A 25333-nucleotide genomic window follows, 5' to 3' on the forward strand; every position below is an offset into this window, starting at 1 on the left:
TGTTTTCAGAACTTTTTTTGTTTTAACTTGTTTTTTCATTTTAATTCTATATTGAAATGTGTCAGCTAATATTAGCACACAGATAAATTTCACTTAAATGTGAAGGTCGTTTCAGTAAACTTTGATTTTATGGGGTCAATATATGACCACTGACTGCTGAAGTTAATTTAGACAAACAGGAAAATTATTGTTCAATTATTTTATTAATTACTATTTATTTTAAGAAAAAAAGCTTCATGACATCTAACCAAGTCAAGATATCATCAAATCTTACATCAAGAGATGCCTTTATGAATAGAAATTACATCAAGGTGCAAACCACTAGTTAGAACAATTAACAACAAGAAGGTGAGAGTAGTCTGCACACAAAAAGAAGAAAAGGAATTAGCCCCACTAGAAGTCATTAGTATTACTGATTAAATATTTTTATTTACTTTTTTTCTTTTTTCTTTTTTTTACATGAAAATACATTTTTTGTCCTATACACTAACATTAAGGATTCATGAAAACAACACCTGGGGACATCAAGGAAATATCTTTTCATTGAGGATACTTTATTTAGCTTCATGTTCTGTGCCTCGATGTGTAAATAAGATAAAAAAATGTTTTGTTATCACATTAGTTATAATAAAATCATATTTGATTCCCTGCTGAATTTTTGAGTTTAATCACTCATGGAAAAAACAAACAAACAACAATCTCTAGATTTTATGGTTTTTTTCATTATAATGGAGAACACCAATAACCAAAACAAAAACACAAATATTGCATCAAATATCAAATGAATTGATTTGCTTGGCTTTGAGTGAAATAAGTATTTAATCGATTACAGTCAGAATTCTAGCTCCCACAGATTGGTTGTGTGCCCATGTGGCACACAGATTAATTTTAAATTCAATTTCATTCTTATTTATATAGCACCAAATCACAACAACAGTCGCCTCAAGGGACTTTATATTGTAAGGTAGACCCTATAATAATACATACAGAGACAAAACCCAACAATCATATGACCCCCTATGAGCAAGCACTTTGGCGACAGTGGGAAGGAAAAACTCCCTTTTAACAGGAAGAAACTTAAGGCTCAACCAGGCTCAGGGAGGGGCAGCCTCAACCAGTTGGGGTGAAAGAAGGAAGAAAGGACAAGGGACATGCTGTGGAAGAGAGACAGAGATTAATAACAAGTGTTATTTAATGCAGAGAGGTCTATTAACACATACTGACTGAAGAAGAAATAATCAATGCATCATCCCTCAGCAGCCTACGTCTATTGCAGCATAACTAGGGGAAGATTCAGGGTCACCTGGTCCAGCCCTAACTATATGCTTTAGCAAAAAGGAAAGTTTTAAGCCTGATCTTAAAAGTAGAGATAGTGTCTGTTTCCTGAATCCAAACTGGAAGCTGGTTCCACAGAAGAGGGGCCTGAAAACTGAAGGCTCTGCCTCCCATTCTACTTTTAAATACTCTAGGAACAACAAGTAAGCCTGCAGCCCAAGAGTGAAGTGCTCTAATGGGGTGATATGGTACTACAAGGTCATTACGATAAGATTTTGAATTCAATTCTGGATTTAACAGGAAGCCAATGAAGGGAAGCCAATATAGGAGAAATCTGCTCTCTCTTTCCAGTCCCTGTCAGCACTCTTGCTGCAGCAGTTTTTCAGCGTCACTCTGAGACAGGATATTTCTAATTTTAGAGGTATTGCGCTAATGGAAGAAAGCAGTCCCACATATTTGTTTAGTATGTGCATTGAAGGACATATCCTGGTCACAAATGACTCCAAGGTTCCTCACAGTGTTACTGGAGGCCAAGGTAATGCCATCCAGAGTAAGAATCTGGTTAGATACCATATTTCTAAGCTTTTCAGGGCCGAGTACAATAACCTCAGTTTGATCTGAATTGGACTGGAATGGACCATCAGCAAGAAGTTTGGACAGAAGGTGACAACTTTCAAGGCAATTATTCAGAAATGAAAGAAATATAAAATGACCATGAATCACCCTCTGTCTAAAGCCCAAAACAATATATTGTTTCATGTGGTGCAGATGAGCATGAGAAAGGTGGTGGATCAGCCCCAAACTACACAGGAAGTGCTGAGGGCAAGTGGGATCAGTCACCCAGAACACTATTAGTAACACACTACACCATAATGAATTGAAATTTTGCAGTGTCTGCAAGGTCTCCTTGCTCAGGATAAGGGATATGTAAGGGCCCATCTAAGTTTGCCAGTGAACACTGACATAGTTCAGAGAGGGCTTGAGAGAAAGCACTCCCAAGTGGTCAGATGAAACCAAAATCAAGCTGTTTGGCCTCAACCTGACCTGCCATGTTTTTAGGACGACAAATGGCCTGTATTTGTATAGCGCTTTACTAGTCCCTAAGGACCCCAAAGCGCTTTACACATCCAGTCATCCACCCATTCACACACAGGTGATGGCAAGCTACATTGTAGCCACAGCCACCCTGGGGCGCACTGACAGAGGCGAGGCTGCCACCAGGCCCTCTGACCACCACCAGTAGGCAACGGGTGAAGTGTCTTGCCCAAGGACACAACGACAGAGACTGTCCGAGCCGGGGCTCGAACTGGCAACTTTCCTATTACAAGGCGAACTCCCAACTCTTGAGCCACGATCGCCACCAAATGCTGAGTATGACCCAAAGAACACCTTCCCTAAAAACACCATCCAAATCTGACCAGTTTCCAGTGTATTAGTTACAAAGAGGTCTCTCTCCTCATTGAGAATTAAGATCTAGAACCTCTTAATTCTGTTCTGAGTCTTCTTCATTGGTATGGTAAATGCAAAAACTGACAGGCTGATATGGCTGATATATCTGAACAGTGTTTATGGTAAAACATTCAGTGCTGTGTAAAAGTCTTTGTGTAATTTTTAACAGTGGTATTTGTCTGATAGTATTGCTATCCACAGTTTGTTTCCACTCAGTGGTGTTTTCTAGTTAGGAAACAATCAGACAAACAGGAGTTTTAAAGGATTACAGTTAAATTTGTAATCCTATTCCACATGTCACTACAAGAGTGTGATTAAAGTGGCTCATTTACATTTTGAGAGAAGCCAGTTGAGTCTAATAATAGTGTTGATGATATAATTTTCACCATGTACATATGCACAGATCCGATAGAAACTCAAAGTAAAGATCAGGTGGTAGATGGATAAAAAAAATAACAAACTCTGCTTCGTCGATAGTCACGTTTTGAAGGGTTTAGCCAGTTTCTAGAAATGAATGTTAGTCCTTCCAAAGTGGGATAGATGCTGTCTCTTCTAACATCACCAGATTTTCCCCAGGAACTTTATCAATTACCAGCCTACATGCGGCTAGATATGCCGCTCTTGGTTCGTCGTTTTCAACCAAATTTCAAAGCAAACCACTGACCGGACGTCTGCACACGTTTACGAGGTGTGCTTGAATGTGTCATGAGGGCGGAGTTAGCACAGCAGTGAGGTTTAGCCTAGCAGGAAATACTGAGGCTAACCACCGCAGCGGTGGAAAACAAAAACCAGCCAACCCAGTTTTAGTTCCTTATAGATCTTTAGATGTGATAGTTGCTCAACAAGAAGCCTGTCGCCTGGATTCCGGGAATACTTATTCACGGCGTGTCTACGTCTTCCTCGACTCTGGAAGGGGAGAGATACCTCTTTGTAACTAATACACCGGGAACTGGTCGGATTTGGAATTTCTTTCAACGGCTGTAAACGGTGCACCTCTGCTGAGCAACGGCCGTTTGGAATCAGGTGGGTTAGGAAGTCGGACCGCACGCTCTCAGACCTTGTGCCCGTAGTTGTTGTGAACCGTCCGGCTAACAGTTTATTCCATGCTGTTTACTCTTCAGTATGTACACACTTCAGCTGAAGCTAGCTCAAGTTGTGTGTAGAGCCAGAATGTCATTTGCCAGTTTTTCTATGGTTAGCTTTCTAACCATCTGAAGTAAACCAAGCAAAACAGGCATATGAGCGTTGCCTCAAATCTGTTTTGTGTATATTTTTCTCAAAATTTTCATACCGATTACAATCGCAAGAATGGAGTCTTGCGATGACAGACGCTTTAACTTTCGGCAAGTCGTCGAGTTTTAAAAATGTAATACAAGGTGGACTGATTGAAATGACCGTCTCACATCAGTAACTTGCCTTCTTTATTAAATTTTAAAGAATGACTATAACCACACCAGTCAGCTTTTGTATGTAATTGGTAGTTTTCGCCATCGGTTAGCTTGTTTTCACTCTTAAAGCTACAGTAAACCTAATTGCAGCAGCCTGAAGCCATTCAGTTATTAAGACAAGTCCACACGGAAGAAAATTGGGTAGAAATGGATTAGCAGTTTCCCGCAAGATGTCAGCAGTATTAGAGAAACTGGGGAATTTCTTGCTAACCTGCATGTGCAGCCAGGTGAGTACTAGTTGCAGCTAATGTTGCATAATGACGGCGACATCTAACCTGACTAAGGTGTGTCTCAGCAGTCAGTATGTTAGTAAGCCCTTTGAGTCAACGGTCTGGTTTCAAGAGTGAGTAAGTACTGTGTTTGGGGAGGGGGAGTACGAGGAAGGCGGTTTCACCTGTTTGGCTGGTTTCACGATAATTCGTATTTATAAAACTGCTGACATTGTATCCACCGAGTCAGAGCTGAGCTGAAGTCCTGAACTACAATGCGTATGTACTGTGATTGCTTCGTCTAATCAGCTCAAATTCATATGAAGTATTCCTCACTATGAGGAACAAACTAGTAATGATGTGTAAGACAACATCAGACTTTGTAAAACAAAATGAATGAAGCAGGGTTTTCCCCATCAGTTTACACACTAAAGATTTATTTAAAATTTCTGACTACTTAATAAGGAACATCAGCCATATTACTATATTGCTCTGGTCTGCCTAAATGTGTGAGAGTGTGTGTGAGTGAGGTGAGGTGTTACCAAAAGGTATTTTAGTGAAATGATAAATGCCATCTTGACCGACAGACATGAAAAATCAATTTCCATTATTTCCTTTGCTCTTGCCTCATTTCGGCTCAGTGTTTACTGCACTCTGCTGTCATATGGTCTCTTTTTGTCTTTCTCTTGTAGGTGCACTTAATCATACATATATGCATCACATGTGAAGTGTCACAATGTGAAGATATTAAAAATGGTAACGATATATTTTGTCACTTGTATTCAAAATAAAAGTGTTACAGAAACATAACAGGAAAGAAGTTCAACTCACGTGCTCACAGTTTATCATGAAGTCACAAATGTTTGCAATGAAAAGCTGTTGGCATAGATGGTGTGAAATGGGTCCAAACCGCTGGCTTTCTCTGTGCAATGTCAGCTTTCCAGTTAGCAACAGGTGCATGCTTGGGGCCTTAATCACTGAACAACATTGAATTTCATTGAGTAACTTGGCTTGTTATCACCAAAATGGAACCACCCATATGCAAAAAAGTTGTTCTATTAAATGGTGCAAGAAAAGAAAAAAGAATCGGAATCTGTTTTATTAGAACAGCCATTGTTCAGCATTCACACTGTACAGTCTGGACAGGTTACTGCCAAATGAAGCACAGGCTGTGTACTTCCACCTGCATGAGCCCAGGACTAGTCAAACAAAAGCCTTTGTTCTCAGGCTTGGTGTTATTCCACCTGCATTGCAAAGTCCACCTGAAACTATTATAGAGGCAAAATAAATGGCCCCTCCCAAAAGTGAGGCAAGCTGGAGGGTGTTCACCTCTTCTAAAGGAACAGTCCTGAACATTACCAGGAATTTTGGTTTTAGTTGTTCACACAATGCAAATATAAGGAAACAATGGACAAAGCTTTGCCATCAAAGGCTTCGAATTTTTAAACTTTTGAATGGGGAGGTTAATTTTTACTAACCTTTTACAGGTAACCCTAACCCAAAGACGAAGACGTTGCTTGGCTCAGACAGTCAGCTTGCTAAATTGATTAGGGCAATGCACTGAACGAAGCTGTTCTTTGGTTTGCTAATGGAAAAGCATAGGATATCCAAATGTAAAACCTCATGTTTCGTGTTTGCCAGCTCGATAGACACTATTAGAACATAACTGAAAACTTGACACTGTAAACATTGTTCCAGAGGATAGCCTAACCCTGAGAATGAAAGGCTCTGCACACTTAGCCTCAAGGAAGTTTGTCAGTAGATCCTCATCACGATCATTGTTTGGGTAAACATGAAGTCAGAGCTTATGACATCACTGGTACTTCATGGAAATGATTGTTTATAGTGTTCTAGATTGAAACAAAGCAACTCTAGATGTGAAGATTTTGATATTAGTTTTCATAAAGCAGTGCGTATGTGTGCTCATCCAATACCTTTCTCTCTTGGATAAAAGAAAAGACCTACAACCAATTTAAATTCTAACAATTTACTTTTTTGAAACCACAAACAATTGTGGTAATGTAACGACACTGTTTGCGGGTCGAAGTGTGTGTTGGATGAGGTTCCCATCTGTAGTGCTTTGTTTCTTTTTCTGCCAAGAACTATTGAGCTGTCATTGTCTTCCTGTTAAAAGTGAGTTTTTCCTTCCCACTGTCGCCAAAGTGCTGCTCATAGGGGGTCATATGATTGTTGGGTTTTTCTCTGTATCTATGAAGCGCCTTGAGGCGACTTTTGTTGTGATTTGGCGCTATATAAATAAAATTGAATTGAATCATTAAATATTTGTAACACTATATGTTTTTAAAAAGTTGAGGTGTATATACTACAGCTGATGAGCTCCTGGTTTCTCAGGTACCAAATGTTTTAACACTTCAGATGGGTCTGGGCGATATGGCCTAAAATCCATATCACTGTATAATTTGAAGCACGTGCGGTAACGATATATATCTCGATATATTCTTTTCTTCTGTATAACGTATTTTACACACTATAAGGCACACTTAAAATCCTTTAATTTTCTCGAAAATCGACAGTGTGCCTTATGTATGAATTCTGGTTGTGCTTACTCACCTCGAACCGATTTTATGTGGTACACGGCACGCAGAAATCCAAAAATGTTTTAGTACGGCTTTGGTAAGCTATGAACCGCTTGATGGATTGTCGGAGCATTACGGCTGCCGTAGTCAGGAGCCTTGTGGAGTAATCTGGGTCCAAAACTCCGTCTGCTGCAGGTCCCAAAGTCAAACAAACACTGCGGCATCACTGACAGTTAAAAGCTGTCTAAATTCTTTCATTTTTAATAACATGATCAGCGTTGCTGCTTTACCAGGTGCAACAATTAAGTTTAACATCCAGGCATCCATGAAAACAGGATTCATTAAATTCAACGGCGTTAGAAGTTAGCAGGAAGTAACTCGCTAGTTTCCACCTAAACATGATATAGCATGTTCTGGCAGAGAGATATCTGAAAAAATTCAAACGTACAGTTCTGCTATCACTTCCAACATAAATGAAGAGAGAAAACTAAACAGCAGTGACGTTTGTAGGGTTACTGAAGTAGAACTAGTTGGTATATAACAGGGGTGCCCAATCCCGGTCCTCGAGAGCTACCGTCCTGCAGCTTTTCGATGCATCCTTGTTCCCACACACCCGAATCAAATGAATGGCTTGTTATCAGGCCTTTGCCAAACACGATGGCATGCTGAAGAGGTAATCAAACCATTTGATTCAGCTGTGTTGGAGTAGGGATGCATCTAAAAGCTGCAGGATAGTAGCTCTCGAGGACTGGGATTGGGCAGCCCTGGTATATAATGATGTGCTACGTGATTGCTAGCAAAACAGCTACGTTAGCATAACATTAGGACAGTGAAGCTGAAGGACGAACGCTAACAGTTTTCCACTCAATAAAAGTTAACGAATAGAGCAGCTGCGAGAGAATTCAGCATTAATGAATCAATGGCACGGAAGTGGAGGAAGCGCAGTTTTTGGCTTTCCCCATATTCCAAAAGTGCTTTGTGTCTTTGCTATTACTGTCGCCCGGCATAATTTGCAAATGATATTTTTTCAGCCGCTGCAATTCTTTCGACCAAAACAGCTATCGCTTGATGACACCATCAACATGCACTAGAGCGGTATAGTCAAAATCTCAACCATTGGCCCAATTTATATCGTTTATGCCGTTTATACCGCCCACCCCTAACTTCAGAACAGAATCACTGTGTTTAGATTTCAAGCTTAAGATCAGCTGATGGTGAATAATACGCACATGTACACGAGGTTGCCTGATTTGCAAGTGATGCAGCAGATTCAGGCTCTTGCAGGTAACTGTTCTTGAAGCTCAATTCTGCATGCTCAAACCGAGTGTGGAGGACAAAGCTCAAAGGAACAGGAGTCCTAATGTGATTGGTCAGGTTCAAAGCAGTGACGTTGCAGCATCTACGATGGAAAGGTTCAGGTTACTGCGTTAAACAGAGTTACACTTTGGCAGAAACATAAGCGTTGTATTAAAACATTTGTTTACAATTTTGAAAATGACGTTTCCGAATTAGCTAACAACGGCTGTTTGATGTGTAGCAGTGAAAATACTGACACGTTTATTACATTATTACGAAGCTGAAGAAATCTAAAGGAAAACAGAAATGAAAATTGTACGCGTTTTATGCCGCGAATCATCATGATTGAACAGGTCACACAACTTGAGAGCTCACATGGTTCACCTGAGGTGGGTGATCACAGTCTCTGATCAAATGAAAATGATCAGTTTTTTACAGGTGAGGAACTATCCTATCCTAAATTCTACATTTAATTAAAAGTAGTTGATCAAATTAGTTTCATTTATACAGCACCAAATCAAAACAACAGTCACCTCAAGGGACTTTATAATTGTAAGGTAGACCCTACAATAATGCATACAGAGAAAAATCCAACAATCATATGACCCCCTATGAGCAAGCACTTTGGCAACAGTGGGAAGGAAAAACTCCTATTAACAGGAAGAAACCTCCAGCAGAACCGGGGTCAGGGAGGGGCGGCCATCTACGTCGACCAGTTGGGGTGAGAGAAGGAAGACAGGACAAAAGACATGCTGTGGATGAGAGCCAGAGATTAATAACAAGTATGATTCCATGCAGAGAGGTCTATTAACACACAAGCCATAAGGTAAGCACAAAAAGAGAGTTTAGTCAAAGCTGTGTCCCAGATGTCACACAGGCACTTTTATTAATATACAGCATAGATGTACATGAAGAAATTACTCAAAAATAAATTATCAGCATTTATTAAATAATAATGCTCCATAAATAAAAGAAAACAATGTTGTTTTTGTGCATAACAAAAAGCTCACAATTGAGCAGTCAAAATGTAAACTAAAAGACGATGAGCATAATAACAAAGACAGATTTCACAGCTGCTCTATTCCCAAGTTCTACTGCGTGACTGACAGCCTTGAGTTTGAAATCCTCTTTGTAACCATGTCTCTTAAGAGGTGCCATTTATGGTCCTTATACACACAATACGGTAATATTACGTTGAAGCACAGTACATATCACTCCGCGAGGCTCCAGACTACGGTAGCCGTAATGCTCCGACATTCCATCAAGCGGTGCAGCTCCGTAGCTTACCAAAGCTTACCCAATTTCGCTGTGCAAGAAACTGCACAATGACAATAAAAAGCTCTAAGTCTCTAAGTCTAAAGTTTTACTAAAACATTTTTTGAAAGATTGCTGAGCGGCGTGTACCACATAAAATCAGTTGGCGGTCAGTAAGCACAACCAGAATTCATACATAAGGCGCGCTGTCGATTTTTGAGAAAATGAAAGGATTTTAGGCCATGCAGCCCCTGTCGTTAGCGCGGTTAGCTCGCTAACACGTTGACGCTGTTCACCCCCACGCACGGGGTGGTCCGCGGTAACTCATTAACAGAGATTTTCCGTGTTCATCTTGTCGCTGCCTGCAGGTGAAGCTATGAGGGAGGGGGAGTTGTGTTCAGTGAAGGAGAGGCGAGGCTGAGTAACGTTGCATAGAGACAAAAGTGGACGAAAGAGAGGCAAACTTGCGGCTCCACAAGTATAATTATAACGTAACATAGACTATATCGATATAAACGATATTGTCACATCTTATATCTCGTATGAAAATATATCCATGTTTTTTAAAAAACTCGATATATCGCCCAGCCCTAACACATTCTATAAAAGTAATCTTTTACTGAAGTAAAACTGTTTTGCATTGAAATGTACTTGAAACAAAACACAATTGTTGAGTCATTAAAGCGTACACAACAGCTGGAGACAATTCACTGTAGCTAAATTGCAACATCATGTCATTTATTTTTATTTTATTTTTTTTTTATATGATATCTGCCTTATTCTTCTAGATAGAAATAGAGCTTTGAACAGAGTACAGAATCAAACACTCACCTTTGTAGCATGCAGTGTTGTGTTGAATAATTATTTTCATGATAGTTTTCATCAACAACCTTTTTCTCTGATGAGATAACGAAATAAAAACTAATGCACGAGGACAAAAACTGAGGAAATGTATAGACACCTTCTTTAGCAAATACAGGCGCTGAAACATTTTCTCTTCACAAGCCATCAGCATATTGAATACGTACAACATACACACAGTAATACACATGCACTCATAAACCTATACATCACTACCACATGAGACAAATGCAATTCTTGAGAGCAACCTTGCATATCTGTATAAGTTGTATCTGCCAGAATCACTTTGAGGCAGTCCAAAAGTCTTTTTCCATGGTTTCGCCGAACTCCTTGTACCTTGCACTCCCACAGCCTAACCAAGCTTGATAATAGAGCAGGGAGATATGACCAAAAATATTTATCACGATATAAATTTGAAAATTTGCGATAACGATATAACTGACGATATAATTGACAATAGACAAAACACTTTGGGCAACTCCACAACTTTATTTTTGCAAAAAAAACCAACCCATCAATGTATTTTCACTTAAACAAGCAGCTGTTTTTTTATGTGCATTAGTTATATAAATACAAGTTATATAAAAATGTAACAGTGCAAATGCAAATTCCTTGCTGACAGTTTAACCAAAAGGCATTTCCAGTGGAAACTGGCCGACATATCCTCAGCATAACCATGTATAATATCCACAAAACTTAAAGAGGTTATACACACACAATACGGTAATATTATGTTGAAGCACAGTACGTATCACTCCGCGAGGCTCCTTGCTACGATAGCCGTAATGCGCCGACAATCCATCAAGCGGTGCGGGTTCGTAGCTTAGCAAAGTAAACACAACCAGAGTTCATACATAAGGCACACGGGATTATAAGGGGCACTGACGATTTTCAGAAAAATCAAAGGATTGATTTTAAGTGTGCCGTATTTTCCAAAAAAACACGGTAATAACGACAGCCCGCTAGCATGCGCTACCAAAAATTGTGCTTTGTTGTGTATCTGACGGACGAAAGCTAAACCAGTTCCACACCACTGAAGTTGCACTTTTACAAACCAGTTCTGGTTCATCTGTTTCATTCAACGATCCGCTTTCACCCTTCTCATTCTCTGTTGCCGCCATGCTTTTGCCGCCATGTGCGTATGAAAACAAAGGCACTGTGCATGCACGTTTTACCCATGTTCTATCACGATATTTCATTTTCTTATCATTGCCCAACATTATACCAGTATTACTGTGAACGGTATGATATGGCCCAGCCCTACTTGAGAACATTCTACTTTCAGCCTGATAGGACTCCTTCAGCTTTGGTGTCCACCAGCTGGTTCCACCACAACAGGCACCAACCACCTTGCTGCAACCTCAGCAATAGAGGTGCTGAACATTGTCCCCAGTCTCCCTCGGAAGGCTGTCGAACCTCTGTCAGAGGTGAGAGTTGAAAAGCTCGTGGACCAGGGCCTCTGCTAGGCATTCCCAGCTCATCCTCGCTATATATTTGGATGTGGCATGTCTGTCCAGCTTCGTCCCTCACTACCTGACCCAACTCAGGTGATGATCAGTTGATTGCTTCTCTCCTCTCTTAATCTGAGTGTCCAGAACATATGGCTGCTTATCCAAATCAATTTATTTAAACAGCACTGCTGTGTTGGCACAAGGCATAAAAGAAGATAGCAGTGGATGAATGTTAAAGGATACACATAAACTTAGTTACAGCACTTTCAGAAAGACACCTACTGTGATGATACTATTCTCTACTGCTGTGTAATTCATTATTGTAAATTTAAGTGTCATTAGGAAATGATCAGACAGCAGGGTGCTCATGGAATACTGTTAAATGCTCCGTTTCTATGCCATATGTTAAAACAAGAACTAGAGTGTAATTAAAGTGGTTGTTTTACATTTTAAAATTTGCCAATTGAGTCTAATAACAGATTAAATGCTGTGTTGAGGATGTCATTTTTAGCTACTACATGGATGTTATAATCACCCCCAATCATTATTTTATCTGAGCTGAGCACAAAATCAGAAATAGGACTGGTTGTTAAGTTTTGCAGCTGGGGTGGACAAGGCTGAGAATCAGGCTTTCGACTGGATTAAAGCTCTGTCTGGGTCTTTGGTTGATTAATAAGCTAGCATGGAAGATTGCTGCTACCGCACCCCCTCTTCCTGTGCTTCAAGGTTTCTGATAGTTAGAGTGACTCGGGGGTGTTGACTCATTTAAGCATAATCATCCTGCTGTAACCAGGTTTCTGTAAGGCAGAGTAAATTGATTTCTTGATCAATTATTAATTCATTTACTAACAGAGACTAGGAAGAGAGAGACCTAATGTTTAATAATCCACATTTCACTGTTTTGCTCTTGGTGCAGATATGGATGCTGTATTGTTCTCTCTTTGATGTTTTTTATGTTTAAGTCATTTTTGCTGGTTTTTAGTTTGTTTGTTTTTTTTCGGGGGGGTTGTCGGTTTGGGAGCTGACACAGTCTCAACGGGGATGGGGTTTTGGTGGTATACTGGGGGCTTTTGTTTAAGACCATCACCCAGCCATCCTGTTTTCGCAGCTCCTCAGGACAATCAGCCAGGGGAGCGCTATTGGGGCCTACGCTACCTTCACCTGCTCTGGCTACAGGGCAGAGCAGTCAGTGAATTGAAGCAGAGTCTCTAATTCAGGCCTCCAGAGCTACAAATAGGCTGCAGTTATTACAAGTATCATTACTGCTAAAGGAGGCCAAAGAGTAACTAAACATCTGACACAAAGAGCAGGAAAGTGCAGGAGGGACAGGTGAAGAGGCCATGCTGCTAGCGAATCCCTTAAGACACAATAAGTGAATACTGTGAATATAATTAGTGAGTGAATACACACAGTGTGCTTCAGATGAAGCATGTGAAGATTACACTATGAAATAAGAAGTTATCTGTAAGTTTTTAATTAAATTGGCTACGCAGATAAGCTACATAAAACACCACTGTGTGTTGGAACAGGGAGAAAAAAGTAACGTAACATATAACTAGGGCTGCCACAAACGATCATTTTGATAGTCGACTAGTCACCGATTATTTTTACGATTAGTCGACTAATCAGATCATCATCCATTGGACGTAAAACTACAGCTTATTGCACCAGCAGCATCTGCTCTTATATAACTATCATTAGCTTACAGCTTTAAGTGTTTAAGGTCTGTGCTAACTAAAAATAAAGACAAGATGATAGTTTATTAAATTTTAATGAAATTTGCAGATTGTTTCGGTGAAGCTTAATAAACTCCTTGCTATCTAAAATATAACAGGACACTGGAGTATATTCTGGAGCATCTCACACTTCTGATAATCAGCTGTCTGCTTGATGTTTATTCAGCTGTGTAAAAACTATAACTTTAATCTCAGACAAACTGATTTACTCAGGAACAAATAAAATACTAAAAAAAGCCAAACAATAACATTTTAAGTTATCTAAGTGACTCATATATATTTAACCTGAGTAGCGAAAGACGGCGGTGGGTTTGAAAACGATTTGCGGGGAGTCCGGTGTTCTCACGGCGCTAGTGAGCCTAGCCCCCGGCTCGCTAACGAGCTAGTGGGTAACAGACGTCTCCGAAAACGTCGGAGCGCTTTTGAAAATATGTGGTGTCCTGATAAACTGAGCAGATATTTGAGGTTTACACAGCTACATTCTCGCCTGAAAATATGTTAAACGTTTATTTTGTGACCCAGAAAGAATAATAAGAATAACATTAAAACTAACTAGCTGCCGCCATTGTTGGAAACTGAGCTGGGCTGCGCTATGAATTCTGGGACACAGCTGCTTCTTCTTCTTCTTCGGGGTTTAACGGTAGCTGACATCCTTGTACATGCAGTGCTGCCATCTTCTGTTTCAGTTCGTTATTACACTCTTAAATCCTGCCACTTATTCCTGCGTCTTTTGTGATCTTACAAAGCTTCAAACGACGCGTCGACTATTAAATCAGTCGTCGACGATTTTGATAGTCGACGTAATCGTGACTAGTCGACAAATCGTGGCAGCCCTACATATAACCCACATATGTAACCCATACGATTTAAATAGATTATTTTCTTGTGACACTGCTTAGTTTAGTTCTGTACTCTCTCCTGGTCTTGTGTGTATTTATTTCAGTTGTATGTTTCATACACACTTTTGTTTTGTTGTTGCTGTTTTTTGTTTTTGCTTAATTCATTGGTTATTTTATAACCAGTTCTTCTGCTTGTAAATGGTAAATGGCCTGTATTTGTATAGCACTTTTCTAGTCCCTAAGGACCCCAGAGCGCAGTACTATGTGTACTGTTTGTTTATATGGACTGAATTAAGACTGCGAGGAAGAGACGAGAAGAGATATGGCCACATTTCACATGTGATGTCAGGGGAAATGGGAGCCTTTGTGAACCTTATGGAGCAACTCACCAGTAAAAGCACGATAAACTTTTACACTTTATACTTTAGTCAAATGAATTAACTTAAGATGATTGTCGATTAAATCTAATCAGAGTTAAGCGATTTGAATTCAGATGTGTAAATTACTAATAAAGTCACAAATGTTTGCAATGATGTAAATGTAAATGATGACTTTTTGAAAGTGAATTTTGCTTCATTGTAGCTGTTTAAGTATTTGTATTGTGCACCGGTGGATGTACTAATTTATCACTGGCATCACTTTCATACTCAAATCTTAACCGAAAAATTCCCAAGGCGTATTTTGAAGCACTCTCATCCAGTCCATCCAGCCATGGTATGTGGATTCATGTGTTTTCTGCAGACTGAACAACTTTTTGCTTATAGGTCTCTGTTTTGGCCTAAGTTAATTTCTAGATTATGAGTCTGGACTAATTGGGCAGGAGTGCAGTGGCTTCAGAACCTGCCTTAGAATCCTCCACTAGAAACACGTTTTGTTTTGTTTTTTCACTCAATCTGAGCTCACCTTGACACTGGCTCCGCCTCTTTGTTCTTTGTCAAGTGTGTGTAGGCAGACTCTAGCTCCACGTGAAACTATGATGGCATCATCTTCACTGCTGCTGTTGTGTCATCCGTGTTTTTCTTTAAAACTGGGGGCTGCTTGGGCTTAATGTTATCATACTTTTTATTCACACGCTGCTCCCAAATACACTTCTGTGGGAGGATGTTTTTAGTCGCAAATGTGGGTGAAGCACTCGCATGACAATGGCATGCTACAGAGCCATGCATTAACTGAAGCATCGAAGCAAAGAATTTGTGTTAAGGATTATTTATACTCTAATTGTTCAAATTACTTAATAAATCGCAGCATCCCTAATTTCCTTACTGTAGAGGAAGAACATTATGGAAAAGTTAGAAATGAACTTTGCCCAAAGTGCTAGTTATGCTTAAAAAAAGAAAAAAAAGAAATGAGAGATCTTGCTGTGAAAGATTGAACCATTCACTGCCTGCATTTTAAAACTGACTAAAACTAAATAAGAAACACATTTTAATAAATTATTGTAAAGGTGGAATAGTTTATTTTCTTGTCCACATCTGCCTGCAGCTCTTAACATCCTCAGATCTGAGTCCTGTCTGATTCGGCTGCTCTTTGATTAATAATCCACACTTGGTAATGCAACAACTTGAGAAGGAAATCGCCTAGGATTTTGAAGTTGATACCATAGGTATAGTGGTTGTGTGGAAAATTGTTTGCCCACTTCCGGGCATTGTATTTGTCACACTTAAATGTTTCAGATCAAACAAATATCAAATAAATATTTGACAAAGATCACACAAGTAAACACAAAATACAGTTTCTAAATGAAGGTGTTTATTAAGAGGGGAAAGAGATCCAAACCTACATGGCCCTAACCCTAATAACCCTTTTTATGGCAAAGTCATGAGCACTGACCTTAATCGAGGCCTGCAGTTCTTTGGATGTTGTTCTGGGGTCTTTTGTGACCCCTTGGATGAGTTGTCTGCGTGCTCTTGGTGGCCAGCCACTTCTGGGAAGGTTTACCATTGTTCCATGTTTTTGCTATTTGTGCATAATGGCTTTCAATGTGGTTTGCTGAGTCCCACAGTTTCAAAATGGATTCATAACCTTTTCCAGACTGAAAATTACTTTGTTTCTGATTTGGTCCTGAATTTCCTGATCATGGCAGCAGAATGTCTGGCTTTTGAGTCTGTTGAAAAGCCATATCACCAGGTATATTCTTGTTTCACCGTCCACCTTTTCTGTAGCTTTCATGTTGCATTTAAATGACGTCGCAGGATGCACGGATGCATTGCTATGACGACAACCACGCATGTTAGGTAGAACCAGATTGTAGTGGAAAACCAGTCGATCTGAGTCGGATCATGGCAGTCTGTGGCAAGTTGATCCGAGTAGGTACTAATGGAAAAGGGACTTATGTGGCTATTGGGTAACTCCTAATAGTTAAAAGGCTAATGTTAATGTGAGCGCTGACCAGTTATTTAGTACTTCACCGTTGTTGAAATGGGAAATTTACTGGCCTCTGAAGCGTTAGTCAGGGGGAGGAGCTGTGTGTCTCTCCACAGTGGTACAGTGTGCAGGTGAGTATAGGCTGGAGGAGGCATAGATGGCACCGTTATTATTCACAGTTATTCACAGTTATTCAGTTACTATAGAATTTTTTATTTTAATTTTTTTTTTTTTTATTAACTCAACAGACACCTGCTTTTTCAGGTAGATGAGAGATGAGGGTCACCTAGAAGGATGTATGGGTGTTATTGACAGTAAAACAAAAGGCCTAGGTGGCAGCTAGAGACCTAAGTGGGAGCAAAATATTAACTATCTGACACCTTTGGTGTGTGCTGCCAGAAATGGGGGTAGTTACAGGTTCACCTGTTGAAGCTTTTCATAACTATGCAGATCGTGTGAACTGTAGGCTATTTTTTTTCCATCATTTTGATGCAAAATGTGTGAATGTGTGTGTGAATGGGTGGATGACTGAATGTAGTGTAAAGCGCTTTGGGGTCCTTAGGGACTAAGTAAAGCGCTATACAAATACAGGCCATTTACCATTTTACCATTCAAAATGGACTAAACTCTGAAGTAAAAATGCAACACCCAAAGGGTAAGATGTGTCCTTGATGATTTATAACAAGACAAAACATGAGCATCATGGCAACAAAAGAAAACTGTTTTATTTCAAGTTGCTCGTTTTCCTTTAATTAGGATTTTGTCTTTTTTTTTTTTTTAAAGTTAAAATCTATAAAATCTAATTATTCACCCACCTGTAGAGTTTTCTTTTTCTTTGTAAACTGAACCTTTTTTGTGATCAACTGACTATTTAAGATGTTTCTTTTTAATCATTCTTGATTGGCATGCTATATTTTTTTCACAGTAGCATGCAAGTGTATCTCTACAGGCTTTGTTTTCTGCAGACAGGAGTAAAAGTGGTGATGTATCGTACCACAATGTCCCTAAATCAAATAAAATACTAGGCAAATTATCAGATAATTCTGATCTGTAGTATCATTTGTCTTTAGCAGTTGCCCTCATTTATCTTTGAGAACTATACCACATTATTAATCCCCTTGGAATTGGTTTTATATATATAACCACTTGGACCTTAAACACCTTTGTATGAAGTCCCTGTCATTTAATGGCTCAGGTCTGAAACTACTATCACTTAGAATCAGAGTTTAGTTAATGTAAACTTTGTGCACTCGACCACCCTCCTCTTAATCTTTGGTTTTTCATTATAGGAAGGAATGAGTGAGGTGGTGGGAGACGTGATATCCTGGCAGCCAGAGCTAACAATCTGTCTGTCTAGCAATCTAATGTTTGCTAAACTAAAGAGGGTAAAGAGAGGTACCTCTGCTATGTTTGCTGTAGTGCTGTACTCCTCTTGCCTCCGTCTCTTTCTGCTGTTTAAATACAAAAAAATTATGTTTTGCTTCATGCATATTCACCAGAAAAAGTTCTTTTTTTTCTCCAGGTTTCAGTAAAACATCTGTGGTTTCTATTTCATGCACCCTTTATACCTCCCTTTCCCCTTCAGAGCAAAGACATAACACCCCACAGCCCCCTAACTAGCAGTGGACCTTTTAGTAATCACTCATCCCGGTCATCGTAACTGAGAATAGTTCAGTGATTGCCAGCTGAAGATCACTGCGAGGTGAGGTCCTGTGTGTTCAGTTGATTTGGTGTCTTATGACGTGTTTCTTTGTGTGAGATAGGTGTGTTCACATGTGAAAGCAGTTCCTAGCAGCAGCTCTCATACAGCTCCTGCTTCCCCTGTGTTGACAGGATGAGTATTACTGTTTGTACCTGTAGTTTGTGACTTGATCAGATATCATTCATGAAGACTTGTTCCTGTCTTGAGCAAGTGCTGGCATAGCTGCCATTGCAAAAGATCTCGAGTGGAATATTTTGGATGACATGGATTTGCAGCTACTCATCTTGAACTAAGCAGTATGTTAGCTTTGTGTTTAAGAGCCACGAGCTATGGAGCAGCTCTGCTTGGTTAAGCAGTGTGAGTTTCCTGTTGTGGGATATAGGCGTGTTTTTGCATGGCTGCACTCCCTAACTTAGATGGCTTGATGGATATACTGGGAATTTGATGATATCGCTGAGCTGTGTTATGAAAAGCAAACAGTGTCTTGCTGCTTGAGAGCAAAGGCATCCAGGATGGTATATTGAATAACATAAGAAGACAAGCCTGTTAAATTTGCAGTCAGAGGTAAATAAAGTCTAAATCATTATCTTCATGGGAGATAGGCTCATGGTGACCATAGTGATACAAGATGGAGTGTTCGCGGTCATTTGCTTCTCCAGGGGTGGCACGAACCAGCATTTGTGACATCACAATCCATTCTGCAGTCACCTGTTTCAGCCAATACACACACACACACACACACACACACACACACACACACACACACACACACACACACACACACACACACACACACACACACACACACACATCAAACATTTCTCCCATAAAAGAAATGTTTGATTCATGACCTGGACAGAGCTATGATGTTTTTAAGCAATTCTTATAGTGAATTTTGATGTTGAAATCTTGCTGTTTTTAATCAAAGTCAAAAATATGAGAAGATTGTGATCAGAGAATACAATGGTTGAAACAGGGCTGGTGCCAAGGTACACTTCAGAGTCCGGCTAATGCTTCTTTTTAGGTCAGACCTTCCCAAAGTGTGGGGCCGCAGAGCCATTGCAGGGGGGGCGGGACGCGGCGCTTGGACACTGCTAGCACAGGGCGGCCACAGAAACGCAAAGCAGGAGATGAAGCATCGCTGGCTATGTTTCCAAACCAACTTCATTCTAAGCCACTTGAAAATATGGTGAAGCATATCTGCCCTTTGGTTTCACCTGCACAAGTGCCGAGGTAGGTCTCCCTGCAGGATTGGTTTTCCCTGTGTCGGGAGCAGCGCTGGGCTGTTTAAATCACAGACAAACAGTATTCCACAGTTGTTTATGTTTTTAAACCCATTTTGCATAGAGAGGCGTTTTTTGAAAAAAGCATTGATAGCAATGTTGATTATTACACATGGAAAAAAAACAACTACAGTAAAAGAATCACACTATGATGCCTCTGTCTTTCTAAATGGAGGGACAGTAACTGTGTGTGTATGTAAGCGTGTAAAACCTGAAGATGGTAAGATTAACAGTATTTTGTCTCTATCTGCCATTCTGCAATTCATCTCGTGTAAACGTGGCGCACAGCGTGACGTGAAAAAAGGCACATACCTTTGACGTTGCGTGACGAACTCTGTATTCCTCGTCCACACGTAACGGGAAAAAAATGAGTTTTAGAAAATCTCAGTTTTCGATGATTCAAAACGCCGTTTACGTGTGGACGAAACAGCTGCGTTTTCAAAAATACCCGCGTAGGTGTGGACGTAGCCTAAAAGAGTTAGTAGTAGAGCAGGGTGATATGGCCAAAAATATTTATCACGATATATATTTGAAAATTTGCGATAACGATATAACTGACGATATAATTGATGCGAGACAAAATACAACTCCACAACATTACTAGCGCAAAAAGACAACCTATCATTTATTTTCACTTAAACAAGAAGCTGGTTTTTATGTACATTAAAGCTTTATAAAAATGTAACAGTGCAAATGCAAATTCCTTGCTGAAAGTTTAACCAAAAGGCATTTCCTGTAGAAATGGGCTGACATATCCTGAGCATAACCATGTATAATATCCACTGAAGTTAAAAAGAGGTGCTTTGCAACATTAAACTGCAGTGTGCAGTACGTATTTTTCGGACCATAAGGTGCACGGGATTATAAGGCACATTAAGCGAAACAAAGCAGTCAGATAAGTCAAACTTTATTAAACTCATTCTTCTTGCTTCCTCCACTTCTGTACCATTGATTCATTAATGTTGAATTCTCTGGCAGCTGCTCTATTCCCATGTTGTTGCAGTATATTACTGACTAACCTCGTATTGTGGATGGATTATCTCAGTTGTTCTCCTGACTGAAGATTGTTCCTTTTACAGCATCCTGCCATGCGATTGCATTTGTCTCTAACCATGAGGAACCTTAACGTTAACTTTTATAAGTGGAAAAGTGTTAGTGTTCGTCCTCCAGCTTCACTGTTTATGTTATGCTAACATAGCTGTGTCGCTAACGATCACGTAGCACATCATTATATACCAGCTAGCCCAACTTCAGTAACCCTACAAACGTCACTGCTGTTTAGTTTCCTGTCTTCATTTATGTTGGAAGTGATAGCAGAGCTGTACGTTTGAATTTTTTCAGAAATCTCTCAGTCAGAACATGCAATATCATGCTTAGGTAACTAGCGAAACTAGCGAGCTAACTTCCGCTAGCTTCCTGCTAGCTTCTAACTCCGTTAAATGTAATACATTTTGTTTTCATGGATGCCTGGAAGTTAAACTTCATAGTTTCACCTGGTAAAGCAGCAATGCTGATCGTTTTATTAAAGATGAATTTAGACAGTTTTTAACTCTTAGTGATGCTGCAGTGTTCGTTTGACCTGAAGATACGGAGTTTAGGACCCAGATTACTCCCAGATTTAAGGGCATCTTAGTCCGACGGCCGCTTGCATGTTCTGCAAAAAAAATGTGCTTTGTCGTGTATCTGATGGACAAACACCAAACCAGTTCCACATCACTGAAGTTGCACCATTTTTACAAACCAATTCTGGTTCATCTGTTTCACTCAACAATCGGCCATGTGCGTATGAAAACAAAGGCACTGCGCATGCGCGTTTTACTCATATTCTATCGCGATATTTCATTTTCCTATCGTTGCCTAACATTATACCGGTATTACCGTGAACGGTATAATATGGCCCAGCCCTAGTTAGTAGTTTGTTTTCTTACTACCTGCAGATTACTTGTATTTGCTTAATTGTTTACTAAATGTTTGAGGTGTGAAAGAAACCGCAATGGAGCAAAATATGAGCGTGTGTGGTTGGAGGATGTGTTCGTGCATGTGCGCGAGAAGGGGGGGGGGGCGCAAACATTTTTCTTGTAAAACAAAGGGGGGCCTAGCAAAAAAAGTTTGGGAACCACTGTTTTAGATCATGTTATAGTGCCTTAGATTTATTTATTCATTTATTTTTGACAAAAAGATGGTCAATGCGTTTGACGAGCTGGGAGATATGTTGTTGCATTGTTGCAGGATCTGGAAAGGTTTTGATGTGGTCGGTCCAGGTGGATCAGTAGGACACTATAACATGCAAGTAAACTTCACAATTACTGGCCCTGCACAAAAGGGTGTTCAGCCACTGGAGAATGGCTGGTGTGTTTCTTAATCCAGATGGCATTAAGGTTTATTGTAAAACATTGTCAGGTGTCTTACAGACAGGAGTTTGGTTCATGGGACCTACCAGTATCCTTAAAGGAGATCTGTCTTTGTTATTAACTTAAAATGATATACTCAGTAAAGTCATTCATTCATGGAAGTGGGAATGAATCTGGCTTGTAACGGCACTAACCTTGCAGAAGTGATTACAAAATCAAAATTGATCAGGTTTTAGGACAAGCAGTGATGGTGAGCTCCAAGGACTATTAGTGGGCACAGCAAAGGTCAAGGACTTACTTACTTTACATTACTTACATTTTGCATTAACACACGTAATAACAAAGTAATCAAATGTATTTTTAACATTGCTCAATAGGACCCTCAGAAATAAAATTAAATTAAAATTTTAGGTAATAGAAATTGAAGTGCTAGTGGTATTTTGAACAAAACATAATGTACAAATAGGAAACTATTTGTGTCAAAATGGATTCTGTTTAAAAGAAAAAAAAAAGTTCAAATACAGCTTCAAATTAAATCGAAAAGGTATTTACTTTCAGTCCAAAAACCCACATTTCTAAAGCTTACAGATGATTCAGTTCATGAATTCCGATTACAGTGGACATGCTCTGGAGTGAGGCTTGCTCTTATCTTTGAGATAACGTCCCCAGCTGCAGCTGATTTTCATGCTGTCATGACTTTAGTCTTTGACAGGTGCATGAGCCTCTTTTTCAGGACAAACTCATCTACACTAGTTAAACAGAACAAAACAGAAAAGACGGTTACTAATCACAATTAATTATATTAAACATAGACATTAACTACCTAATGTTAGGTTTGTTATTCAGAATAAACACTAATATTAATGTAAGAAAAAAATCAAACAAACTAGGAGACCGTGTAGCTGCTCCTACTCATTAGTTATCAAAACTGAACTGGTGTTCGCTTCATTTGAGAAGTTTTCGACAGGTAAGCTAATATCAACATTACTGTACAAACATCAATATTACTGTACAAATATTAACATAAACAGTGCGTAGTGTTTGAACGACTAACTTAACTCCCTAAAATGGACCAATTCAGAATTGAAATCGCACTCTCCAGGGTGCTGGTGTTTTAAATGCTTGTGCACTGCAATTTTACTGTGTTGGAAGGAAAACTCTGCTTTTCACAGTCTGTGTTTAACTTTGTTTTCTGTGAAATGCTTTCACTTAAAAAAAAAAAAAAAAAATACAAAAATCTGTTTCCATTCTCTTCTGTGCTCCTGTTTTGCCGTTCGCGTTATGTTCTTATGCTTAGTATTGGGTGCAGTATTGGCAGATGATACAAGTGACACTACCCCCATAGCTTCCTGTAGTGTATTGCAGTTACAAAAACATATTTTGCAACATAAATTTTGCCTCAGACAGTCAGAAATATTATAATTCAGATCATGCATCAGTACATTTCCATATTTTTATATCTATAAAAAGAAAGCTGACACTTGCGAGACTTTATCAAAGGTGTGAGCATCACAGCAGAGGCCTTTGTGTCAAAGTAGCTGGGGATGAAACAGAAAAACATGAAGATGGTTTTCCTGGCCTGGGATTTTATAAAAATATTCTGCAGTAGATCAAAAATGAAAGAAAACCATTCATCAACATATGAACATGACCTGATGCTGCTGAAGTGAAGCAGAGCAAAGTTACAGCAGTTTTATTACAGACACAGCTGAGTGTTTTGCAAGGTTAAAATTTGATCAGTATTGAACAGCAGAAATGAGGTTTTCTTTTCGGAAGTAAGTAAAAGGAAAAAAACAGCGGCCGACAGCCTGTAAACAATGGTAGACTTGTGCGTAACAAGCAAGTGAATAATGCAGAAAAAAGATTTTTAGACGGGAAACTGTTCTTGAAGTGCAGAGAGAGAGAGCTGTGCATGAAGTGTGATTTTTATCGTGGTGGAAGCAAAACAGCAAAAGTAAGAGGGAATTCATGACGATGTTTATCAAATGTGAAGCGTAGTTTGCTGCTTCTTTTACTGCTGGTTCAGTGAACTTTGGTTGGAGAGAGATAAAACCTGCAGCTCAGAATCTAGCGCAAAAAATACGTAAACACAAAGCTCGGACCCACCGAAACGCTTTGTGTTTATGTCTTTGTGCAGAATCCGTGTACCTGCTCTCATTTACTGTTTTAGCTGTTTGGTGGTTGTTGAAATTTTGTGAGGTTTAACCTGAGATTCTGGCTTTTCGGGCAAAATAAATTTATATTAAAAAATTGATTCAGGATTTTAATGAATCGATATCACATTAAAATCGATTCTAGCTTGGATAATCAATAAATTGATAATCAAAACCCACCTCTAGGGATGAGACAAAAAAGCATACACCCTACATTCCGGTGGGAGGAGCTATGAACAACAGTTACATGTCAATTCAACAACTCTGCACCAGTTGAAAATACTTTTTATTTGATCTCTGGAAATATTCTAATAATTCGAGAGACTGGAATTACGATTTTTCCTGAGCTGTAAGCTATGATGATTGACATTAAATATAATAATTTATGTGTAATCATGGAATATACAAAAGTTTACTTTAACCTATTTTTGTTTTTTTCCACACAAGACTGCTGTGTTAGTGCTTGTCTTGGCGTGCTTGACCTTTCTAAACATTGAATATACTGGTCTGACAGAAATCTGGTCTGGTCTGAAACACTTAAAGGGATGATGCAACATTGAGTAGGTCTATTTAGTCCTCAGAACAAGTGACTGGTGAGTCCACCCAGTCTGTTTGGGACAGTCTGAGGAAGTATGAGGAAGCTTGAGTTGGAAATGTGAGTCATGGGAACACTGAGGGCAATAACAGAACTATGTCTGGCTTTGGACTGAGGCAAATGACCTGGCTCAGACATGTGAGTCGTGGCACAGACTTTTGTTATGAAAATGGACGGTCATGGACTGCAGATCACACATTTGACCACTGGTATGAGCTTTGCTTTGCCATTGTCTGAATCTGGAACTCCAAGTAGCTTTTCTGTTCCATAGCTGCAAAACAGAGCGTGGTGCTCTGTGGTTGACATATATATCCAGGACATACTGATGAGAAGTGGGCTACTGGAACAAGAGGGCACAAGCTGGCAAGAGATGATAATAAGGCGCTGTTGGAATGCTACTACGCGAGTCAACCCCAGTGGAAGGAGAATCTTTGATACCCAGCATCCAGATCGACAGCAAAACAACTAGTAGCTCAGTGTAAATGGTAAATGGCCTGCATTTGTATAGCGCTTTTCTAGTCCCTAAGAAC

General features: G+C 39.6%; 1 protein-coding gene across 3 annotated transcripts in view; it reads left to right on the forward strand.

Moving 5' to 3' along the window:
* The first annotated feature begins 3448 nt into the window (after positions 1 to 3448).
* LOC146662925 (LLGL scribble cell polarity complex component 2-like) overlaps positions 3449 to 25333 on the forward strand; it is a 50067-nt gene continuing 28182 nt past the window's right edge. For all 3 annotated transcript variants that reach the window (XM_085415501.1, XM_085415503.1, XM_085415502.1), the window contains exon 1: positions 3449 to 3747. The gene's annotated coding sequence lies outside the window, so the exon portion shown is untranslated. The remainder of the gene's footprint in view (positions 3748 to 25333) is intronic.

This window comes from Rhamphochromis longiceps, linkage group LG8, assembly GCF_057381845.1.
Source record: "Rhamphochromis longiceps isolate RC_006_pf linkage group LG8, R_longiceps_female_GT1.1, whole genome shotgun sequence".
NCBI classification, from domain to species: Eukaryota; Metazoa; Chordata; class Actinopteri; order Cichliformes; family Cichlidae; genus Rhamphochromis; species Rhamphochromis longiceps.